Genomic DNA, 22,931 nt, shown 5'->3' on the forward strand with positions numbered 1-22,931 from the left:
ACTTAAAAAGTTATTCTTCACCACATTTGACTGGGGTTTTTAAGTAGTGTTTATAAAGATGGCTAATATATACTGAAAATATTCTAGAACAAACACAGGAAAGGTGCTTTTAATCAGTATATCCAATTAGGTATATAAAATATACCATACAGGATTGTCATCTAAATCTTACCTGTACCAGTAGTTTATAGGCAACTTTAAATTGAAGTTTATGCCCTGAAGCACAGTAATATCTCTCCCTTATAGCCTTTGGAATTATTTCATTTTCTGTAATGTAATTGAGGATGTTCCTACTGTCTATGTATCCAGTATTTTGGGAGGAGTCTTACTGCACTTTATTACTAACGCTATATTTTTTAAAAGGAGTTCTATAGGTGTATAATTTATCTAAAAACTATCTTTTTACAATCTTTCTGTAGGTTTACCCAGCAAAAGCGCCTGCAGTGTAATGCAGAGAAACCTGAGGCAGATGTAAATTCAAACACTGGTAACAACCTAAGCGAGGCGGCGCCGAGCTCAGCACAGCCAATTTGCTTTGCTGAGGAGCTGAGTAAATCAGCTCCTGCTGAGCCCGTGCTGCCCTGGTGCCTGCTGGAGTCCTGGGAGAGGGGGCAGAGCCACCACGGGGCTCTCCAGGTGCTGCTGTCACTCCTGATGGACTCACAGGGTAGTGGGGATGCAGGCACCCAAATCATTGCTTTCCTATTTCAGTGGGCGGCTTCCTGGTGAGTATGTTACTTCTAAAGCTTTCCAATATTTCTTGCTCTGACATTATAGTTATAATTTTTATCCTGTCCTCTTTCTGGTCTCTTTTTCAAAAAAAACAACAACAAATCCCTTTTTACGTGGTTTTGCCTTTAGCTTCTTTCCACTTTTCCACATGGAATGACCAGAGTAAGAAACATGTAATCTCCTTCCATCTGCATCACACTGCTGTCTATATCTGCCCCATCTGAAATAAATACCAGGATGGTGCCCCACAGCCTTCAAGGAGATTTCCTTCACATAAAGCCATCATGTGTCTGTTCCCAGCACAGCAGGCTCACTGCAGCCTGGTACCCTGAAGATTATACATACCACACATGTTCCAGAACTATGAAGGAGTGTGCACAGTCTATGATGGGAAAAAATTAAATTCACAAGGAAAATTGGAAATAAATCTTGAAAAATATCAAGAATAACTAGGTCTAATCATTGTTATATTCCCTCTGCAATTGTTGGTATACCTTTTTTCTCTTCTCTTCCTGTTCTCATTTCTTTGTCTTTTTGTACTCTGCCCACTGTGAGTCTGACTCTTGAAAAATATGCTTTGATAGATATAGCATCCTCTCAGCTCATTAAAACTGTGCTTTCATGGCTATGCATTGCTTGTGATAGAATAATTCAGCACATATCTTGGTGCATAAGAAATACAAGCAAAAAGTAACAAAAATTTGTCTCATTCAACAGGTTTATTACAGCAATTTATTGTTTTAAATACCTGTTGAAGTAGATACTACTGTGAATGGGCCCAGGCACATAGACAGACATGCAAGCAAGACTTTGTACTTTATTGCTTTGGATGATTGATGAAAAATTATAATTTTTGGCAAAAATTCTAAACTTCGTAGGGGGAAAAGGCCACAGGAACAAAAAAAGACATTACTGTATTTAGGGATTTCATTACATCCTTCATTAAAGATCAGAACAAAAATGCAGGATTTTAATAATGATGTATAATTCAATATAAATGAGACAATTAGAATAAATGCCTCATTAAAATAATGAGTTTGTGTGCTATGCAATGGCACTTGTTTTTACCTCTTTCCAAGCTGTGGAAGTTTTGGTTAATATGCTGAATTCCCAAAAATGCTGTTTTTCCAAAGGAGGCTTTTACCCAAGACCAAGCAATGACTGGCCTGACCTGCATGGTGCTGGAGAGCCTCAGAGGGACACAGCACATCCTTCAGAGCCAAGGGCAGGGACCACATCCCTTAGCTGCCTTGAATGGTTTTTGGAAAAAATGGTGTAAATTTTGTCACTTTAAAAAATATATTTTGGAGGGAAAAAATGGATAATAAAATGGCTGTTAGCATGGTAGGAACACCTTGGCCTCCAGGCTTTTCATGAGAGAAACACATTTCATTGCCATTTGAAACTGCCAGAGACGTATATTTGTTTGCATTCTCATATCACAAACACCTAATCGAAATGGTATGAAGAGACAGGGAAAACCATTACCAAGCTGAACTCAAATATGCCCAGTTTCAGCCTGAGATAAATTTTTAGCCTGAAGTTATAAGCCACTGTGAATAGGTGTTTATAATGGAAGTGCCATCTTAACCTTATCTGTAGTGGCACTACTGCTTTTCCATAAAATCTCTGCTCCTAACATCTGTGAAATTTTTAATCTGTCCTATGGCTGGTAACTGAGGAGCTGGTGAAACCCAGGGATATGCTCTGAACTACCTTAATTTGTCTGTACTAGGCTTTTACTGACACATGAAAAGGGAAGGTGAGCATTGGGTAAACAGAAGAGGCTCATGTCAAACAGATGAGTGCCTCAGAGGTGTATGGGAGAAAGGGAAATGGGCTACCACATGGCTGTCTCCATCAGTCACCAGATCATTTTATAATTCTTCTTTCTCTTCAGGAAACCTGCGCCAAAGTTGTTCGCGATGTTTGAAGGGTTAATCTGTGGCATTTGTTTTTCAGCCTGGTGGACCTATAAGCAAGTCAGTGTAGGACATCATAGTCTCACTAATGAAGATGTTATCTCTGGAAACTTTCTGCGTTACTCAGCAGTAACGCCGCCCAACCGCCAAATAGTGGTGTGTGCTACACTGACTCCTTGTAATTAAAATAGCTCTTCCGTTACTGCTTTTAGCAAGTAGGCATGATGAGAGAAATGCTATCTCTGAAAACAGCCATGGTAAATATTTTTGTTGTTTAAACATCTAGTAGTTTTTCTCTCCTAAATCATTTGTTGCCTTACCTGACCTCTTTGTAAATTGGCCAATTGTATCTTTACTCATACAAATTATCTTTAATGGTCCAACAAATTAACTTATTTTTCAGATAGTTATGTTTTTACCCTTTAGCTCACAGTAATGTTCAAGGAGATAGGATTTGACTCCTTAGATATTTTCTTTTGAAATTAACCTTTATCCCATTTGAACAAGAACACTTAAATGTTGGGAGTATAAGTGATGTGAGCCCTGAAAGAAGACAATTTTAAGCCTTGGCAGAGAAAGCTTTGCTTATGACTGAAGTAGTACTCTGTGTTTTTACCCAGGAAGAGGACCAAAAAAAGGTATTGCTTCAGCCCTGCTGTCAGTCTGCAGGACTGTTCAGACAAATCTGGTGAAGCTTTGGATTTGATTCTCTGCAGAATAAAGGAATTGACAGAAATTTCTGCCGTCTGAAATCACTAAGTTTGAACTACTCTTCTTAGCCTATCTTTCTGTAGCCACTTTTCATTTATTTCATGTGCATAACACAGAAGTGCTAGAATGAAGGATTCAGAGGGGATCTGTCTTGGACACTACTCAGTGCAGCATGTACCTCATCCTCTGGCCTCATTTCCTCAGAAAATACCCTTGTTAATACTCTGTGCTTTATCCTTGTAATGCCTTTTGATTCTCTTAAAGCTCTGTGAGTGCTCTTGTTCTGGCTCAGGCAGATACACAACAGTCATCAATGATTTCTCAACACTTCCCATGATTTACATTTCTGCTAATTCCAGAAACTAGTTGGCCTTTAGGGAATAAATTTCCCTGTGGGTGTACTGTTTGTTAGTGACCATGTGGACAGCCAGGGCAGGCAGAGCTGGGGAGGCAGTTCTTGTGTGTGTGCATGAACATGTGTTTAAGTCTTGCAGCTCTTAGAATATGTGAAAAGAGCAGTAGTATTTCCCATACATAGACGATATTTTTAATATTATTTTCAAATACAGTATTATAATATTTTTTCTAAATTTGACTATAGTCGGTTATGAAGAATTAAAAAAAAAGGTAGATATTTTGAAAAACAGGAAAAATCCTAAAACAGAGGGAGAGATAAAGAGATAAAATACTTTCCCCACCCCCCCAACCCCCCCCCCCCGACTCCCTCCCCTGCTATCAAAACAGGGCCATGCAAACCCAATACAATGTCAAACCTATTTTTTGGGAACACTCAACAGCAAAGTAGCATTTAATTCCTTGCACAGGGACCTCTACAGACTCTTTCCCATATTGTATCTTTGTGTTTGACTAATTATCAGAAGACTGTTTTAAACTGTTTTGATATTCTCCTTAGTAGTGAGTGTTAATGGGTTCTTGTTTTTTGGGTTTTTTTTTAAATTGGCATTATAATTTCAGCTCTCTTCCTGAAAAAAACAAAAATTGTCCTGTAAATAATGTTTAGATAAGCTGGTTGCTTATCTGAAATGTCAGTTTTTCTAATACTTGTTAGGACACTTTAGAGTCATTCCAACCCAGAACTGCCATAAAATTTTACCATCCTATTTTCTGCATATTCTGATGCTCTTGTGCTGTCCGTTATCCAGATGTCCTTCACTACCAAGATGATTCTCTGAACAGCTGCATCTGTGCTGGGAAATGCCACCTGAAATTGGACAACAAGAGATAATATTTTTTATTTTACAATTTTACAATAAGCTGTGCCCACTTTGGTGGAGAAAATAATGAACACAGAGACTTTTATCAGCTGTTTGGCTGGCATGTATTTGCATGTGCCTAAATACCTTTCCTATTTGCTGTGCAAGATCCTGATACAGGGTGCAGCAACATCCAGTAGCCCTGGGTAAGTCCTCTAATTGTACCTGCATTCTCCCCTCCATGTAAGAGTGTTTTGCAGAAATTTTTGTTTGAAACAACCCAGCTGGTTATTTCCTCTCAGTCTGTCTCATGTATCATAATCTCAAGGTACTAGTTAAGAAGATTCCAGAGCTAGAAGTGTCTTCTACAGCAAAAAATGTAATTAAATGCACCTCAGTTGATTTCTACCTGAGACAAAGAAATAAACACGCTAGAGATTCAAGCAAGATAATCTTAAGAGCCTTCAAAATACCTTTATCATTCAAGGGACACAAACCCTTTGCTCTAGCTAGACACAAAATTCCCTGAGATATTGAGCCTTGATTTCTGTTTAAATTCTGTAGTATTTGGTAAATAAATATATCCTTTTGAAGTTAGAATGTATATGGATATAAAATATATGTAAATTATACCATTTTGCCTTAGTGAAGGTAGGTTAAAAACATTCTCTAGAAGCACAAACCGCAGGAACAGAAACTGAAAAAAGCATTCATTGAAATTCATGCCTCCGGAATTCATACATTTATATAACAAGTTTATTGAGGTCTTTCAAGCTGGTGAGTTAACTCTAAAGTGTGCATAGATGACCCACTGCCCCTCTCCAAACCCTCTCCCCAGACCCGCTCCCCTTGCTCCTTACAACCTGTAATTTTGAGTAAGAAACATCTGCTCCTCCTCAGCAGTTACTTTTTAATTACGTTGTGTGCCCTACTTTTGTTAAGAAAGCCTGAGGTTTCCAAAACCAGTTGTAAGATGAAAAATTGCTATTTTGTGAGCTAGAACTGAAGTCAGTCTAGTATTGATCTCAAAAAAAAAAAAATTTACTGAGGATTCTGGGGATTTTTGCTCTTTCAAGAAAATTACTTTTAAGACCTCCAAAGCTGCAAAATTATTTCAGTGAGAGCATTCATGTTAATCAGTGTGTGTCTATTGTTCAGTAGAAGCCAGGACTGAACTTCACAAAACTCTTTCAGCCTTTTGTCTCTAACTATATAGATGTGAAACTAACAATAAATCTTGTTGACAATTTCTTCCACATCTATTGGCAGTCAGTCAGCTGCAATGTGAAGAGTGTCGTGCACAATATGTGCAGCACAGCCAACACCCATTAACTATCTCCCTAGTTTCTCCTGTGACTTAGAGAACATGTCATTTTTCCCCAGTGAGCAGCCTTTTCAAATGTTGAATTAGTAATATTACCACCAAATACTATTAATTTGCCAGCCAGGCTGTGTTTTTCCAAAGTGTTCACAATGGGGTCTGATAACTGCTTTGTAGAGAAGCAGAAGAAAGATGAAAATTTTAAAACTTTTGTAAATCATTTGTATAAGATATAAAGAAGTGGTGTGAAATTCTTTCTTTCTTTCTTTCTCTCTTTTTGAACATTAAAATAGTAAGAGCTCATCTTGAAAAAAAGAAGTGGAGTTTCAGCTCTACCCAACAACAAACTTAAACACATGCTAATATAGAACCATATACATATGTTTTGTGAAAAAACAGAGCTAGAAACACTTAGAACAATATTAAGTAGTTATTCAAATAGGGTATTGGCTAGCTTTAATAATATTTATTGAGAAGAAATCACTCTGCTATAGGTAACAAATTTCTATTATATATCATGCATTCATTTCTTGCATACAGTTTCTACAGACATCAGTATGAAATCTGAGTAAATACTCATGTAGCTAGTGAAACTGAAAAACACAAATGGGCCAGGGTTGACAGTCTTATTTTTCTAATCAGTTTTCCTATGCAATTCTTACAGGCAAATGCACATCCACACTTATAGGTGAAGCCATATCCATAAAGATAGATAAACTTGTATATATCTAATTTTCATAAATACATAGCATCTACCATAAGTAAAAACACGATCTTCAATAGACACCAGAGATTCACTGTGGACATCTGAAAAAAACATTCAGTTCCTTTCCTTTCATGAGTTTGTTTATTTTCAGTTCATGCTTAGTCAAATGCAGCACATGGATCTCTGGAATAGGGGTTATTGCAGCTGGAGCTATTGCTATTGCAGGATTTGCTGTGTGTCAGCATTAAGCTGATCTAGTGCAAGGAGGGAAAAGGAAACATTTTGATGGCTAGGAAAAAGGCATAGGAAATCTTTGCCAGAATTGTCTAAAATTTGGAAAGAATCTTGTGAATTGTGATTATCCAAGGACTTCTGTCCACATCTGTATAGCACTATTTTGTAAGGAGAGAAGCTGTAATCTCTCTGGAGAGTGGATGGCATTTTAGGAATAGTGACTGGAGGCAGAGCTTGTGTTGCTGAGTAGCTTTGTTATCCTGCAGTCCCCAGAAGGTTCCTCATTTCCAGGAATAGGGAGCCAGATGCTGCACATGGGGAAGGGCCGCAGCATGGGAGATGGAATTCTGTCTTCTGTGACTGCCAGTCATTTCTCAACTAGCCTGATGAATTGCTTCCAATTTATAGAGAAGCCAGAGAACTCTACAGTCTCTCTCTTGTCTGCAACCTGAAAGTCCATCCTAGTTTTTCAGCTGAATCATTTGTGGATTTTGATATAATTTTAGGATCAACCTCTGTGTTGCTTTTCTGTGCTCTGAAAGCTGTGTTACAGGAAACCTTGTAATGCAGGAAAAACTGTATTTTGTTTCTGGAGTATTAAGGTTGAATGAAGAAAAAATATATACTGGCAATGAGGATTGTAAGGTTGGTTCTGTTCTGGGAATTAATCCTGATTTACCTGACCAGGCCAGTGATGCCAAACAGTTTCAGTGCTACATGAACTGGATAGCTAAATCCATTTTAGACAATTGGCTTGATTTATATCCACAGATCTCCCCAAAACAGTGACTCGGGCATTTCCTTAAATATTTGGTAATGTGAAGAGTGGAACACTGCCCCGGGATTATGGAAATAGAATAAATTTCATTTTTCTAAAATGTGTTCTGGGGTGCCTAACATCTAGTTCCCAGTTCTGGCATTGCCCTTCCTGGATCCGTTGTATATATCACAGATCTGCCAAAATTTTAAGTTACAGCTTTTTTTCTTGGTTAGCTAACATCTTTAAAACATTATAATATCCTTCCATGGAAAATTCTACATAGGAAAATGTACTGCCCATTGCATAATTTATTAAATATTACCTTTAATTTATTTTACTGAACTTTTAAAAAATAGTTAATGAAATTATTCAGCACTAGCAGAGCTGAAGCAATGATACTAGATGTAAAAACTGCCCCTGTGCAAGAATGTTATGTTTTTATTGAAGTGAGTCTTCTGTTTTATGCCATGCAATTGCCCTGCATTTTAATTCCCTCGTAAAGATCACAAAATAAAGAGGGGAAAAAAAGAAAATAGAAGACTATAGGCTGTAACTGTTATGTTCACACTTTTTTTTCCCCACAAAAAAAGGAAATTGCTAGAAGTGTTGATTTGTTTTAAACCTTTCAACAATTGGAGATTATTGAAATACTAAATTACTGGCACACAAGAGAACTAGATGATTGTTGTTCCACATTTACAACACAAACCAATTGATGTCTCAGAAAAAAAAAAAAAACAACAACTGCAGCAAATATTTTGAGTCTTAATTATCAGGCTGAAAAGGCTGATGAACAAAAGAGAGAAGGGGGGGGATGTGTGGAATAATGAACAGAAGGACAAACACGTTAAAAAAATTTTAAAGCCTTTGTCAGGCTCAAAAAGAGAAACAGACTTAATTATTATTTTGTCTTCATTCCATTTTGGGAGCTTTATCTGAAACTATAACTTACAAAGAGCAATTATAAGCAAATGGCACCCAGCATGAATACTTCTCTGTGATTTGATTGTCTCATCCTTGGCTCTTACATCAGCACAATGATGTGATGCCCATTGGAAACCAGCATGAGTAGGAGCGTGGAAGGGAAGCCATGCAGTGATTTAAACCTATGGCTTCATTTATCTGCTCCATATGGAATTACAACCTGGACAATAGTATCAATCCATGAAAATGAAGGGCTTATTCCAAAGGAACCTGGCTAGATTAGTTAAAGTATTCTGCAATTCATGGAGAACAGCAGAGAATAAGGAAATAATTTCCCAGAATAATCCAGAGAATTATTTTATGTTTCTGATATAGATCGCTAGGGAAATAATTTAAAAGCATTTTTAAATATCTTCCATTTTCTATTATGAGCCTTTGGATTTCTATAGTTTGAGAGAAGTGAGACATTGTGGCTTAGAAAACTAATTACAAAATATAAAAATGCTCAAGACTAATGGAACAAATGAGAAAGAAAAAGGATTTTCATACAGAAAGATCAATGTTGGAATGGAAGCTACAGATTTTACTTGTCTTCCTCTCAACATCTTCGTTATACATTCTCTTTGTTCCTGTTAGCTTACTAATTAGCTGTGATTTTTTTAATGCCCCTTACACTGGGTTAATTTTGTCTTACTCAACAGCAGGGGTTTGTGTAATAATAATTCACAAAGCAATGTCAATGATTAAAATGCTTTCATTAACATGGTACCTTAAAGATAATGAATGTGAAGCTTTTAGCTAACCCAATCTCTAGGCTCAGAAAGGCAGTTTCTGCAGAAAATAATAAAAAAAATCCTTGTACAGATTAGCTTTTGCCAGCAGAACAAATGAGATCTTTGTTTGGGTCTATTACAAACACAAAGTCATACAAATCAAAGAGCATTTATTATGAATACAATGATGTAGCATGCTTCTCTTGACAAAAGAATTCTAATAGTGTAGTTGAAGAATGCAAAACAGGCGTTCAGAAGTGCTAATTTTCTGGCATTTTTTGTAGACAGCATTGTCAATGCACAGATAATCATCTGTGGGGTCAGAGTGCCTTGAGCTGACTGTTGTCAGAGATGTGGCAGAAGGTGCTCAGGGCTGGATACGTCATTTCTTTCAGCCCCTTCAAGAATTTTAAGCAGGTTTATCTGTCAGGATACAAAAAATGTGGTTCAGTAATTAGGGACCTGAGAAGAATTAACATTTTGAAAAGTTTTGATAAGTGCTAGAACAACTGTTCTACTGAATTTGTTGTCATTTCTAAAGAGTACCCTTCTACCTACATTGTAATGGTACTAACATCTCATTTTTACCCAGTGCAAAAGATGTTTGCTGGAAGAATTCATCCACATACAAATAGTATAACTGATAAAGAAAGGTTCCTCAGCAGCAGCATCAGGATAACAGCATTGAAAAGACCCGGAACTCTCATTCAAATTTCTCACGTTATTCTCCCCTTAATGTATAGTGCTTTCACTTCTCTAAGTCAAATTGTGGTTTTGAAAACTAATACGTCGCGTGATCTGTATTGTCTATCATCCCCGTGTACTAGAAGTCTGGATTTGTTTTAATGTCAAATAACATTTGTACAGCTGCCAATTTACACTATTAAATTCTGGCTTCAACAGGTTTGTGTAAAAACTAGGAAAAAATCCCGTCTCTGACGCCATTTTTTCCAGTTAAGACTCTGGAATCTTTGTACATTTTAAACTGTATTTTTCCAATGCAATAGACACTTTTAAATCTCAAATTAAGGGATCATGCTGCAAAGGCTTAAGCAAATCTGTGTCTTTATGAAAATAAATTTTGTCATTGAATTCATCTCTATGCTTGCTAAGCTTCTACTGCACTGGCAGTTGTAGCAAATGATCAATATGAACAGAATTCCTCAACAATTGAGCTCATCATTTTCAATGGTTTAATAGCCAAGTGGGTCTTTCAGATTGTCTTTTGCTGTGTCATTTACTCCAGTAAGTATTCTAAGATGCAGGTCAGTAAATGGGTACATTTACTTCAGTTATATCTTCTCTGTAAGTTTTGTGTGGATAATTTCTTTTTTTTTTTTGTCTTTAGTGCATTGTTGTCCCTACTGTTTTCATAAGCACAAAGAATTGCTCCCATTTTTTTAAAGGAAAGAAAGCAGCTGATAGCAGGTGATAGCCCACTAGAAAGCTGAGTCACTAAACTTGTTACTTAAATTGATATAAATATGACTAAGTAAAAGTTTCATCTTATAAAGGCATTAATATGAAAGCCAAAATAAATGCTTTTTTGTAAGAGACTGTCAAGACAAAGCTTCAGGGTTCAATTTGCCCAGGAAGATGCAGAAACTGTGAAAATTTTTAATTTCATCTATGCAAACAGAAATGGACTGTATTTTATTATTTTTTCTCGTATTTTGGCTTACAGGCAATAATAGCCTGATAAATTTGGTTCAGCTGACTGGAGTTCCACATAGTATGCAACTTGCCTTATATCTCGCCTCTCAAAAAACACCTGCACTGATCCATATAGATTCTTATTTCCCAGAATAAGAGGCTGTTTCACAGCCTTAAAATAAGAAGAAAAATGGCAATTTGTAAATGGTGAGTATTTAAGTAGTGTTGTCTTGTTCATTATTTTGAATTTATTTGGTTTCACTTTTATTATTTGCTTTTATTGTTAAGTTCTCATGGAAAAAGTGCTTCCTTGTTCTCTTTTCAGAAGTCTCATTTCAGTTCTGTATTTCACTGATTTCCTCTCTCTTTTTTCCATCCTGACATGAAATGCTCCCCTAACCCTTCCAAAAAGTAATGAACTTTTTCTCATCAGTAAACATTTTCCTAAAAGTATGGGCTTAAATGGATCAACATCCTGACCTTCATCTCTCTGTCCTGGCTGAGCTGTGCTTAGCTGCGGCACTGATAGTTACCTACCAGGAGATACCTGCTTCAATATCTCTTTTAAATCATGCTATGCCAATCATATCTTATTGAAATGAAAAATGTGTATCTTATAAGAGTTATCATTTTCTTCTCAGCCTGCAGATGTGTGAGAGTGTATCTTCAGTAAAAACTACTAATAAAAGATCCAGACCTATTGTTCCTATATATATTGCTATATTCTGATAGACATTTCAACTTCTCTGGCAGGTGGAATGGCATACATGATAAAAGTGAGACAAAATCAAGTGAAATTGAATACAGATAATCTCATAGTGGATGAAGGAGATATTCTTCCCCTAGAAAATATTTTGAAGCAGCTTATTTCTGTATGAATAGGTGTCATTCTCCATGTACAAGAAAGGCATTGGAACATGACATTTTTTTAAAAAATTAATGAGAAAATCAAATAGTGAAATAAGTAAATAAAAATAGCTAAATAAATTGAAACAATTGTTAGGTAATTTGTTTGGGTTTTTTTCTGAAATGCCTGGTTGGAGTGTTAAGGCCTCTAAATAGTTCCAATTTTGGCTGCAATAGAGTTAATTTACTTCTTGAGGTGCAATGCTGTGTTTTTGATTTAGTATGAGAACAAGGCTGATAATGCAGTCATATTTTAGTTGTCACTAAGGCATGTTTATTCTGAATCAGGGATTTTGCAGTTTTCCATGCTCTGCCATTGACCAGGGAAACGAGAAACCTGCAGAGGAGCACAGCCTGAACCGCTGACCCAAACTGGCCAAAGAGCTATTCCATAATACAAAATGTCATGCTCAGTGTATAAAGTGGAAGGCTTTGGCCAGGAGCTGCCAGCTGGGAGAGAAGTGAGTTACCAGGTGCTGAGCAATTGTATTGTGCATCACTTGTTTCTCTTGGGTTTCCTTCCCCTCTACCTCCTTTTCACTATTATTGTTGTTGTTACTTTTATTATCATTTGTTTATTGTTATTATTACTAAATTTAAATAGTTAAACTGTTTGTTTCTCTCCCCAAGAATCTCCTCCCCATCCCACCAGGGCAAGGGACATGGAGCGAGCCAGAGGCTCTCTGGTAGTTTGTTACCACTGTGGTTAAATTAGAACATAAGTGTATTGGGCACTGGTGGCTGTGCCTCACAGTGGAGTTTGTAAGAGGCCCTACAGTCACCAGCATAGCACTGTCAGTGTCCTCATTGTCTGGGCTGAGAATTCATTTTGGGCTATCATTAGCAACAAGGATAACCTTCACACTGAAGTTTGCTGCACTTTTTTATGAGTGCTGTCTCACTGAAATGCATTCTCCCCAGCCTGCAGCCACAGCCTACTAGTCTGGAACAATGCTTTGGACGTAATGAGAAAAGTGAAATCATACTGGAGAAAATTAATGGCCAGTCCCTTCTGCTGGCTGTGTAAAGACTATGACCTCAGCAAAGCTGAGTCAGTGTCCATGCTGCTTCTTCTGCCTGGAGATGTGCAGGATTTCCTACTTCTATAAATTTGGTCTGGGGAAAACCATTTTTATATAGCTAGAAGCCAATAGATGTGTACGTCCGGATTTGGTCTAACAGATCTAAACAGCCTGTGTGTGATATATGTGTTCTGTGGACTGCAGTCTGTGTCTTGTCCTTGTGGCAGACCCTGCCATGGTGAATCCTGACCTCTTTCACCCAGGACAGGGTGGTTGTGGCTCAGCTTTTGATCCAGTTGTACCACAGGTCCAAACAGAGATTCTTGCCCCATTCTGAGGGACTTTGGAATAGATAAATACAAATTCTGAGAGGAGAAGGAAGAGAAATTTATAATGCAGCTATATATACAGTTAGCGGAAAAGTTTTCTTGATTCCCTGACAAAATGTGAGGCGTTCAGCTTTGGGGAACAGAAACAGAGGACAGACTATAATCTCTTAGAGAAACCATTCTGACATGCAGCCCCTTCTGAAATATAGCTCTGAGACAGCTCTTTGCTGTCTCCACTAGGGAGAATAGTTGCATCTAACAGAAAAGTCAGGCTCAAAGATGGAAACCCTCCACTTTCCAAGTAAGAAAACTCTTCAAATATTTTGGAAGAGCTGCTTAATTTCTGTGGTTTTTATCTTTAAGAGAAAATATCAAGTCTGTGGTATTCCCTCCAAACAGGGTTTCTATGGCAAATTCTAACTGCCCTTCAATCAGTTCTTGAAAATGGTATCATTTTGCTAGGAGTTCAAATTTTGGGTTTTTGACCTATCTGTACTGTAGGTATTATTTTATTGTCCATTTTTCAGAACATCTTCAAATGGTGAAGGAAGTGGAAGTAGAGCTGACTGGCAAAAATTAATACCAATATAGCCTTGCATTTCAACCTGTGGCCCTGTCCTTACTATTCCTGAAATAATGAGATTCTAAGGGTGTGTCTGAGTACTACACTATGGTTTCAATCATAGAAATGCACTCCTCTGATTGTCAGGTGATGATTTTATTTCTTCATCTTGGACTGGAAAATAAACAGGAGTCCATAATTAACTGATCATTTCAGAATTAGATGGCATTAAAATAAATTTATTTTAATAAGCTGTACTACTTGCCCAGATGAAAGGCTCAGTGCTCTGAAGGACCTCTGGAAAGAACAGGGAATAAGTTACTGATTTAATTATCTGTGGTTAAAGAATGAGAAAAATGTAGCTCAGCCAAATATGTCTTTAAAAACATATAATAATAATTGCTGCATATCCTCATATCAGAGTAGGAAAATAGAGAAGAAAGATTAAAAAGAGGATATAAGCACACTTGCTAGAATTTCTTACATTCAAAAGATTATTTCAATATGAAATTCACTGATAGCTGCTACAAGTGCTAGAAATGCCCGTTGTAATACTTAGCAGGTTTGATAAGACATTGGTAAGCTAGGATTTTATCCTGCAGTCTCTTGAATTCACTGCCACATCCACCCTCCATATTCCTCCCCCATGATTCATGTCTGTCTTGATTTCACATGGGTAGATCAATTTTTGGAGTTGAATTATGCTGCTTTTAATTTGGCTAAGTGGGTCACAACCAAATGATGAGGATGATGTGTTTCTGCTTTTTTCTTCACTTCTAGCTCTTTGTGGTCCATTTCATTATGATCCCTAAGGTAACCTAAGTCTCTCCCACAGAACATTGCAGAAAACTAATCCACTATAACTCAGAAACCACTTCAAGAAAAGGAACAAATTTCAAGGCAGTAAGTTATGCTACTTGAACTCACAATTGCATAGATTACTCACACTGACACTCATGAGTACAAAATGGGCACATACCTTTGTGTAAGTGAGATGGAATAAGGCACAGGAAAGATATAAATAGGATATGATCTGCTTTTAGCATATATCCTGCAGTAACTGCCTTATTGGTTCTACTCCTCTCAGTAATTTTCAACATCATAGGTCAAACTCAGTAACAATGTTTCAATGATACTGTGGTAAATGATATTATGGTAAATCTTAGGGCCTCCTCTGGAAGAAAATTGAAAGTTATACCAACCATTAACTCTTCTTAAATGTATTCAGATACGTCTCTGAATTTGATGCTGTGTTCATATCAATACAGATTGCAGTAAATTATTTTACTGTAGAATTTTACTCTGAAACAACATTGTTTCATATTCATTGGGGTGTATCAGAGGGGTCATTACTTGGCTGCAATTAAGTGGTGGTGGGATGATGGACATCAACGCAGTCACAGAAAAAAGGGATGCGTGAGTCATCCTGAGTGTAATAAATGCTTGAGAATTTGACAATAACAATTTGAAAGTCAACAGGGAAGCTTGGCACGATGAAGTGCAGTGAATCAGGATGATCAAATGATTTTATTAGTTTGCTTTTATTAGTCAGATCTATTTTCATTTCTTTAATATGACCAGGGAAAAAAGAAGTAATTGTAATCAGTTTATCAAATACAACCCTGGCAGAGAGTATGCCACTGGTAACTTGATTTTGTTCTAACTGAACACACTATGTTTTGACTAATCTCCAGCATCCAGGACCATTTCTCTTAAAATGTCAGGAAGATGAGTCAGAGTAATCGTTTATTTGTTTTCTTTTAGTGTTGTATTTAAAATAAGCTCGAAATATGTTTTGGAGCTGGCCTCATTTCTGGCAGACATAGGACAGATGAAGCTTAAAAACTGAATAACATCTCAATTTATCTTCAGACCACCAGCTGAGAGTCTATCAGGGACAGCCACAATATAAGCTTTGCCATGCCCCTGCCCTATCCCCCTGCTACATGAACTTCACCTAAAATAATCACATACTCAGTGGGAGAGTAGGGATTCTGTAACTGTGATAGCTAATGCCCAAGGCTCCCCTAAGAAGTGATGAACAATTATTATAAACTATTCCAAATTATAGACTGTAGGTACTGTGGTAGAGACTTTTGTAGACTGGACTGAGACAATTACCAAATGAAGGAAAATATTATTATTTTAGGAAATGTAACATTTTAATACATTGTGAAAAATGATGAGGGAATAATAAATGGAGGGCATAAAAAGAGCTAATAATAAAAAGGAGCTTGGTGAGAAATCCCGCTGTCATATTTGCATTTACCCTGAAACTAATGCCGTGCACATTTTTGAATGCAAATAATTCACATGAGGAAGCAAAATGAGGATGTTAATAATCATTTTTCCCTTAATGAGAAGCTGTACTTTGATTGAAAGGAGCTTTAAGGTGGCCTAAACTAGGCCTAACAAAGGAGCTTTTGTGAGTTTTTTTTTTTGAGACTTTAAAGGAATGAGTTAGAATAATATTCTGTCACTTAAATCCCCAGCATTAACATTTTTATCACAAATCTTATTCCAAATTAAAAAAGACGTGTTAGAAAAGTTATTCATTCCATATGGGATTTTCTTTTTCACTGTGGCTATTACCTTAAAATGGTTTTTCTTTTGGGAACAACTTAAGTTTTTAAGTTCCTTTTCCTTTTTTTTTTTTATATTCTCATTCACAAAATAGATTTTTGCATTGGTTCCTTATCTCAAGACTTCCACACCAAAGTTCTAGGTTGCCTTCCATCATTCTTCTACTTAGTGAAGGCTATTTTGTCTCAGATGGCTTAAACAGAAACTTGCCTCCTGACTTGACTGAAGTCTCCATCTTCTCACTTGCACAAAGAAACAGTCATGAATTTCATATGAAACATTTCATTATTTGAAATTAGATTAATTCAGGTTTGAGAACACCACTTCCAAACACCAGGAATATGGAAATATTGGATTAGACTGAGGACATATTGCCAGTGTTGGCCATCACCTTTTTATCCATTCACGTTGAACCCCACAAGGATGTAATTCTATTAAATTAAACACACCTTCTGTCAAAAGGAGGTGAGCCAGATTGATTCATCCCTGCATAGCCTGTATGTTATCATTCTCCCCAACAGAGTATCATATAATTCCCTGAGTCATCAGCAGCACACTGAACAGCTAATCAAACATCTTTCCCTGTCACCCCATGTATCCTGGAAGACAGTGTGCGTGTTTTCCGTGAGCATTTCCTGCAAATGGGGTTTGATTTCTTTCCCTGTGTTTGTTTTCGGTCAGTATTTTGAAAACAGCCTGTGGGTTGTGTGTGCACTGCACTGCGTGTGGCACGTGGCTGATCGCTGGTGTGTTGTGTGAGGCACTTCCTGCTTGATTGCACCTGTTTTAGCAGAAAAGCACAAAATTAATATGATGAAGCAAATAATAAACAGGCGCAGTAAAAGGAACCTGGTATTCAAATTGCCCCACATGGACTTCCCAGCCCAAAAGTCTCTCCTCCTCTTTAGCTGACATGGAATAGGGACCTGTAAATCCCTCCACATTACATCTATGTGGGCACCCATTCTGTTCCAGCCACCACTTTGTCACAGGGGCCTTATGCACATTTTCAGCTATAAAATTACTCTCACAGTTCATATGAATGTTTAGATGGACTCTAGGAGTCCAAGTACAATTTGGCTTACAAAATCAGAATAAGCTGCCACTAATAATTCTCTCCTGCAGTGACCATTGGGCTGTAGTGGGCATTCACAGGGCACAATTAATACTGCCTGTCATTAAGATGCACCATCTTTCTTATATTTCTCTTAATTACTTTGTTTTGATGCTTCTCATCAGTCATCAGCTGGCAATGGCACGGCAGGATAGATGTGTTTGTAAAAGCAAATGGTGACTTAGGGATGGTTGTTAGCATTTCATAGAATTAGTTTGTGAAATGAGCTAGGTAATCGCCTTGGCCCCTCCAAGACTGAAGCTAAGCAGGAACAAAGTTCAGTAAATGGGATTAATTCTGTTCTGCATGCCAACTTTACACACTTAAGTAATTTTGTCTTACATGTTTATAGGTTTTTAAGACATTATGATACCTCCAATTTTGGCTTGGTTAATTCTCCTGAACAATCCATGAAAATAGATTGATGGTAATAATGACTAAAGATTTAAACATATTATTTAATTAGGTAAGCATTTCTTTGCCTCTTTCCCCTGAGGTTTTGTTTAGGCTTCTCATTAACGTTGCAGCATGATAACTTCAGGTTGATCAACCAACAATTGTCATCTTTAATGGTGCAATGCTGCCATTTTTCTCATGTTGTGTTGCATTAACTCCACAAATAATCCAATTCAAATGCATTCAGTTGGATTATTCAATTAAATAGCCAACACTGAGGTTGGCTGAGTATCAATCTCAGGAACAGCTTCCCAATCATCTGAGCATGCACTTATTTAGGACCTGATCCTACAACAGCTAATTTGTCTTGAACTACATGTGTGAGATTTGTCCGTGAGGTAGTTTGTGTGCATAAACACATGCATAAATCATTGTTTGATTAAGGCCTTACACAGTGCAACTAATGAAATTCAATTATTTGTCCTCTTTTAGGTTCAGAGGTATTTCTTTCTCCTAACAAGTATGTGTGATTTTAATGGGCTAGTTTTGATTATGTTTTAGACTTAGAAAAATATTATTTCATGTGGCTATGAAACTGTGCTCTGTAACTCATTTCAGGTACATTTTCTTAATGGTGGTATGAATGCTATTTTTGGAATGGCTTGCCTGGCATTTGACAACTTTTAGTTCAAGTTTGATAGGTTACAGGTTTAATAGTTTAATTAAATTTTCTAATGTGTGTTCACAATGCAGTGTATACAGACTGAGATTTAATGCAAAAATATAAAAACAATCATTATACACAAAAAAGGTATTATTTACATAGATATATAGATCAACTTAGAAAAGCCTGAAAAGAAAACCATAGGCAATTCCCAGATTCCATTTAGAAAAAAAATGTGTGTAGATGCTATTTGCCTTTTCCAAGCAAAATTATTTGTAGGAGACATACTCAAATAGAGAATTATAGAATTCAATACACAAATTCCTATTTTTTCATATGCATATATGTTGTCGTTTTATTTTATTGAAATATTGGTGTTATAAAATGTATCCCAGAACTCTGTATTTGCTAGTATTACATAAAGCAAAGTTTTTAAAAATTAGCTAAAATACGCTTTGGATTTCTACTACTACTACTACAAAAAAAAATTAATTTAAATCTCAAAAATTACAATAAAAGAACTGCAACGTCGTTGGCATGTACAGTGTGTGCATGTGTTCAGTATTTTGTTCGCTGTCTTGTGGCACTGGTGTTTAATTCACACTGATTTGTTGGCTTATCTGTTTCTATGCACATGTGCACATATCTGCACTTATTTTCAAAAAATTGTGTCAGTGATAACTTAAATGGAAATATTCCTATGAAACTATCACACATGGTACTTATGTTTGGGTTCTACTTTATGTCCTTTTCCACAACTTCTGACCTTTTATCTAGACTATTTTTCTCTCTCTCACCCCATGAGCTTTGTCCCCATAAGACTTTTGAAGTTTTATACTTTCAGATCTCTAACAAAAAATAACAGGGGAGACAGAAACAATTGGATAAAATGTCACGGATATAATCTAGTCCCACAGAACTCTGATTTATGTTTACTTAGTCTTTAGTTTTCAAGTATATATGACTTTTTACACCTCTTCCTTTATCTTCAGCAAATACTGGATAGACCTATGTCACATTTGCTAATTGCATATGTTGTTGCAGGTTTTGCTATCTGACAACTGATAGAAACTTTATATTCTGAGCTGAAAAAAGTGCCCACAACAACTATAGTTGTATATAAACTATATATATATATATATATACATATATATATAGTTTATAGCATATGGTATTTCTATAAACTAGTATTTATAATCACCATTTATCCTGTAGTCTGTATACAGCATACTGTATATTTATTTATGTAACTGTAGAACTTTAGAGTATTTTTCCTTGAAAATGAGGATTTTCAAGAAATGAGGGTAATGCAGAGATCAATGAGTTCTTTAAGCCATGTTTCTGCTTTTATATAAATGTATATACAAAAAAAAAGAAAAAGAGAAAGAGAAAAAAATTAATCTGGTTTTAAATGCAGTTATATTTTAACAAATGTTAGACCTAAAAATTATTTCAGGTTAAAAATGCCAATAATATATTAAAAAATATATAGTCTTAATCACCAAGTATTCCTGAGGCAGTCTTCTGGCTCACAAGTATTGTTTTTATGGATGTAAAAGCCAACAATATCTGCCCTGACATACCAAAGATTTAAGTTTTGTCAAGGAAGGAACGCTTTCAATGTATTTTAAAAAGTGTAACATATCTTGTTGTGCTATAATGTTCTAGCATATACCATACATTTCATTTCCCCTTAGACTCCCCATTATCAGCTTACATTAGGATCTTTGCTTTCCCCTTGACAGCTGTCATTAGTAGAGAAGTCAATGGGCTCATCAGCAAACTGGCAAAGTGACTCTGTTGCCCCAGTTTTACTCGAGAACAGGAAAAGGAATCACATGCATTAGCTGCACTGGGAATGTTTTCCTTCTAGCATTGGAGGCGGGAGACTGAATGTCGATAGGTACGGATGCAGCTCCTCGGTGATGTTTTCTCCCTGTGAGACACCTTGCTGGATCCCTTGCCGTGGATCCCTGTTGGGAGTGGCAGAAATCATACCTTTCATGCTACTTGTGGCAGCTGTAAGATAATGACTGAGGAAAAGCCCCTGATACGGTGTGGGGAGCTTTGGTGATTTTCTTGTTCTTTGCACAGCAGGCATTAGGAGAAATGTTTATCAGGAAAGAAAAACCTGAGGGTTAAACAGAACTAAGGAGAAATTCAAGCATGTTTAAACAGTTTTCTCCCAGGCATTGCACCAGTTCTTGATTTGCATACCTCTACCAAAATTAAACAGTGCTTTAAATTTAGCAATCTTTTGTATTCCTTATTTAATTCTGAACTCCTGACTTGAGGATTATTAATAACATTAAATATTAGTCTTACCATGTTAGCTGACTAGTAAATGGAAAAGATGTCTAAGAGGTCTTATTATTACCCTTACTAGAAACATTTCATATAGTTAAAAGGTACAAAAGACATGCTAATATTAGAATCCTGTAGAGGAGCTATCCAGTAAAGAATAAGAATATTCAATATAATACCAAATAAAATGAGATGCAGAAAGAATCTAATTGCTTTTATCTCTAAATTACTAAAATAGTTATAGTCTAGAGAAACAAGAATCCTATTATTCCTAATTTATTCTATAACAGATAAATGCAATGTTTTAGAGATAGACAGAGGTATTTAATTTTAGGATTGGTAAATCCTTACTGGCATTTTGGATTAGCTAAGAGTTAGTAAATGCAGAAATGCAAGTGACTTGACCTAATGGAATTGAAGGTGTTCAATTTAAATAATGGGATAAACATCAGTGGATTTTACTTGTTAGACCTCTATTTATAAAGAGTATTTAGAACAGACATAATAATGAAGATTGTAGGCATGAAATTAGACATAAATTGAATTTTGTTCATGAAAATTCCCATTCTTTCTTGATAGCACAATAGACAGTATAATATGCATTTGGAGTGATTTGTTTCTGGTATAACTTCTAGTATCATTCTCAAAATGATACTAGATTTGTTGATAATAAAATACAAAATTTGTTGATAATAAAAATTATTTAATTGAATGTCTTAGAAGATCTTTTGCCAGTAGTATCTCTGGTCTGAATTATGCTGAAACTGAATTGCAGAAACAATGGTTGTTTGGGTTGGGTTGTTTTTTATGGCTCTATCATGCAGCTTTCTTTTTTTCTTTAGCAGATTCCTAGTCTAGGTAGTCTAAAGTTAAAGTGTGTAAATGTGGAATTAGCATCTCATTTCAGAAAGTACAAGTAGCACTTCTAGGTTTCCTTGATCTCTTTTTGTTTCCTGGAACAGTGAAGGACCTTTTTCAGGGATTAAGGAGGCATTCCTTCATGAATGTAGCATGGTGTGTTGATTACATCTCATCTCATGAGCATGCACCCTGCTAACACATGTGCAATGATGCTGTAGTTCTTCAGACACAAAATGGGCTTTATTGACAGATTTCTCTAAATATTATTGTTATTATTATTATATTAAGTTTATGAGGTAGAGCTTTTCTTCAATCAGTTATATGTCTGTTTGAAATTGATCTAAACCACACCTAATATCTTTTCTTGAATCTCTATATGCAAATGAACAGCAATCACCAAGTTCTCTTAAGTATTCCTAAAGCTGATTGTTAATTTTCTGACTGAGTTTTTAAAGGTAACTGGACAAACTAAATCCTCCTGTCAAATTTGGCTAAGAAATTGGAAAAAAAAAAAGGTGGACTGCAGAAGCAAACAATTTATTTGCATAAGATACTTTTGGGGGTGAAGAGTTTTACTGACTATTTTTGTCCAAATAAGTGCTATTCCATTCTCAGTTTTTCATTTTCTCTTCATGGGAAAGAGTTCTTTCATTTTTAGGGAGGAAAAAAAAGATAATTATTTTAAAAGCCTTCCCTTTTGTTGTGGGCTAACTGTGTTTTATTACTATGTATCTTTTACTGTTCTGGGTATCTCCAGAGCACAGAAAACATGGAGGAAGACAGTTTATAAACATGCATTTCCAGTCTTACCATGGGGGTTCCATGCATTCCAGCTGACAACACATTAACTTACAATTTGAAAGCCATGAGTTTTGTTCCAGTTCAGTTCTTAATTAACTGCATGTCCTGAGGGTAGTTATCTCAGATTTTCTTCTTATACTCTAGTGCAATGAAAGACATTTCTGTTCTCTCTAAATTTTGGACTACAAGATTCTTTACAGTTATATTTCTGAACTTTACCTGAATTTAAAGTAGGTTTGGTTTTGTTTAATTGTTTTTGTTTAGTTTGGTTTTGTTGCTTGGTTTTTTGGTTTTTTTTTTTGGTTTGTTTTTTTTTTTGGGGGGGGGGTTGGGTTTTTTTGTTGTTGTTTTTTTGGTTGGTTTTTTGTTGTTTTTTTTTTCAATTATATATAAGTAATATATATAGTAGGATTACAATTTTTTGGTTTTCACATGAAAA

At 36.1% G+C, this 22,931-nt stretch overlaps 1 long non-coding RNA gene across 1 annotated transcript in view; it reads left to right on the forward strand.

Moving 5' to 3' along the window:
* LOC135305153 (uncharacterized) overlaps positions 1-22,931 on the forward strand; it is a 173,825-nt gene that overhangs the window by 127,466 nt on the left and 23,428 nt on the right. Inside the window, exons 3-7 of the long non-coding RNA XR_010366430.1 lie at positions 420-725; positions 2,695-2,911; positions 4,529-4,785; positions 10,982-11,157; positions 12,145-12,317. This is a non-coding gene — a long non-coding RNA (uncharacterized LOC135305153). The remainder of the gene's footprint in view (positions 1-419; positions 726-2,694; positions 2,912-4,528; positions 4,786-10,981; positions 11,158-12,144; positions 12,318-22,931) is intronic.

The sequence above is a fragment of the Passer domesticus genome, chromosome 7, assembly GCF_036417665.1.
Source record: "Passer domesticus isolate bPasDom1 chromosome 7, bPasDom1.hap1, whole genome shotgun sequence".
Taxonomy (NCBI): domain Eukaryota; kingdom Metazoa; phylum Chordata; class Aves; order Passeriformes; family Passeridae; genus Passer; species Passer domesticus.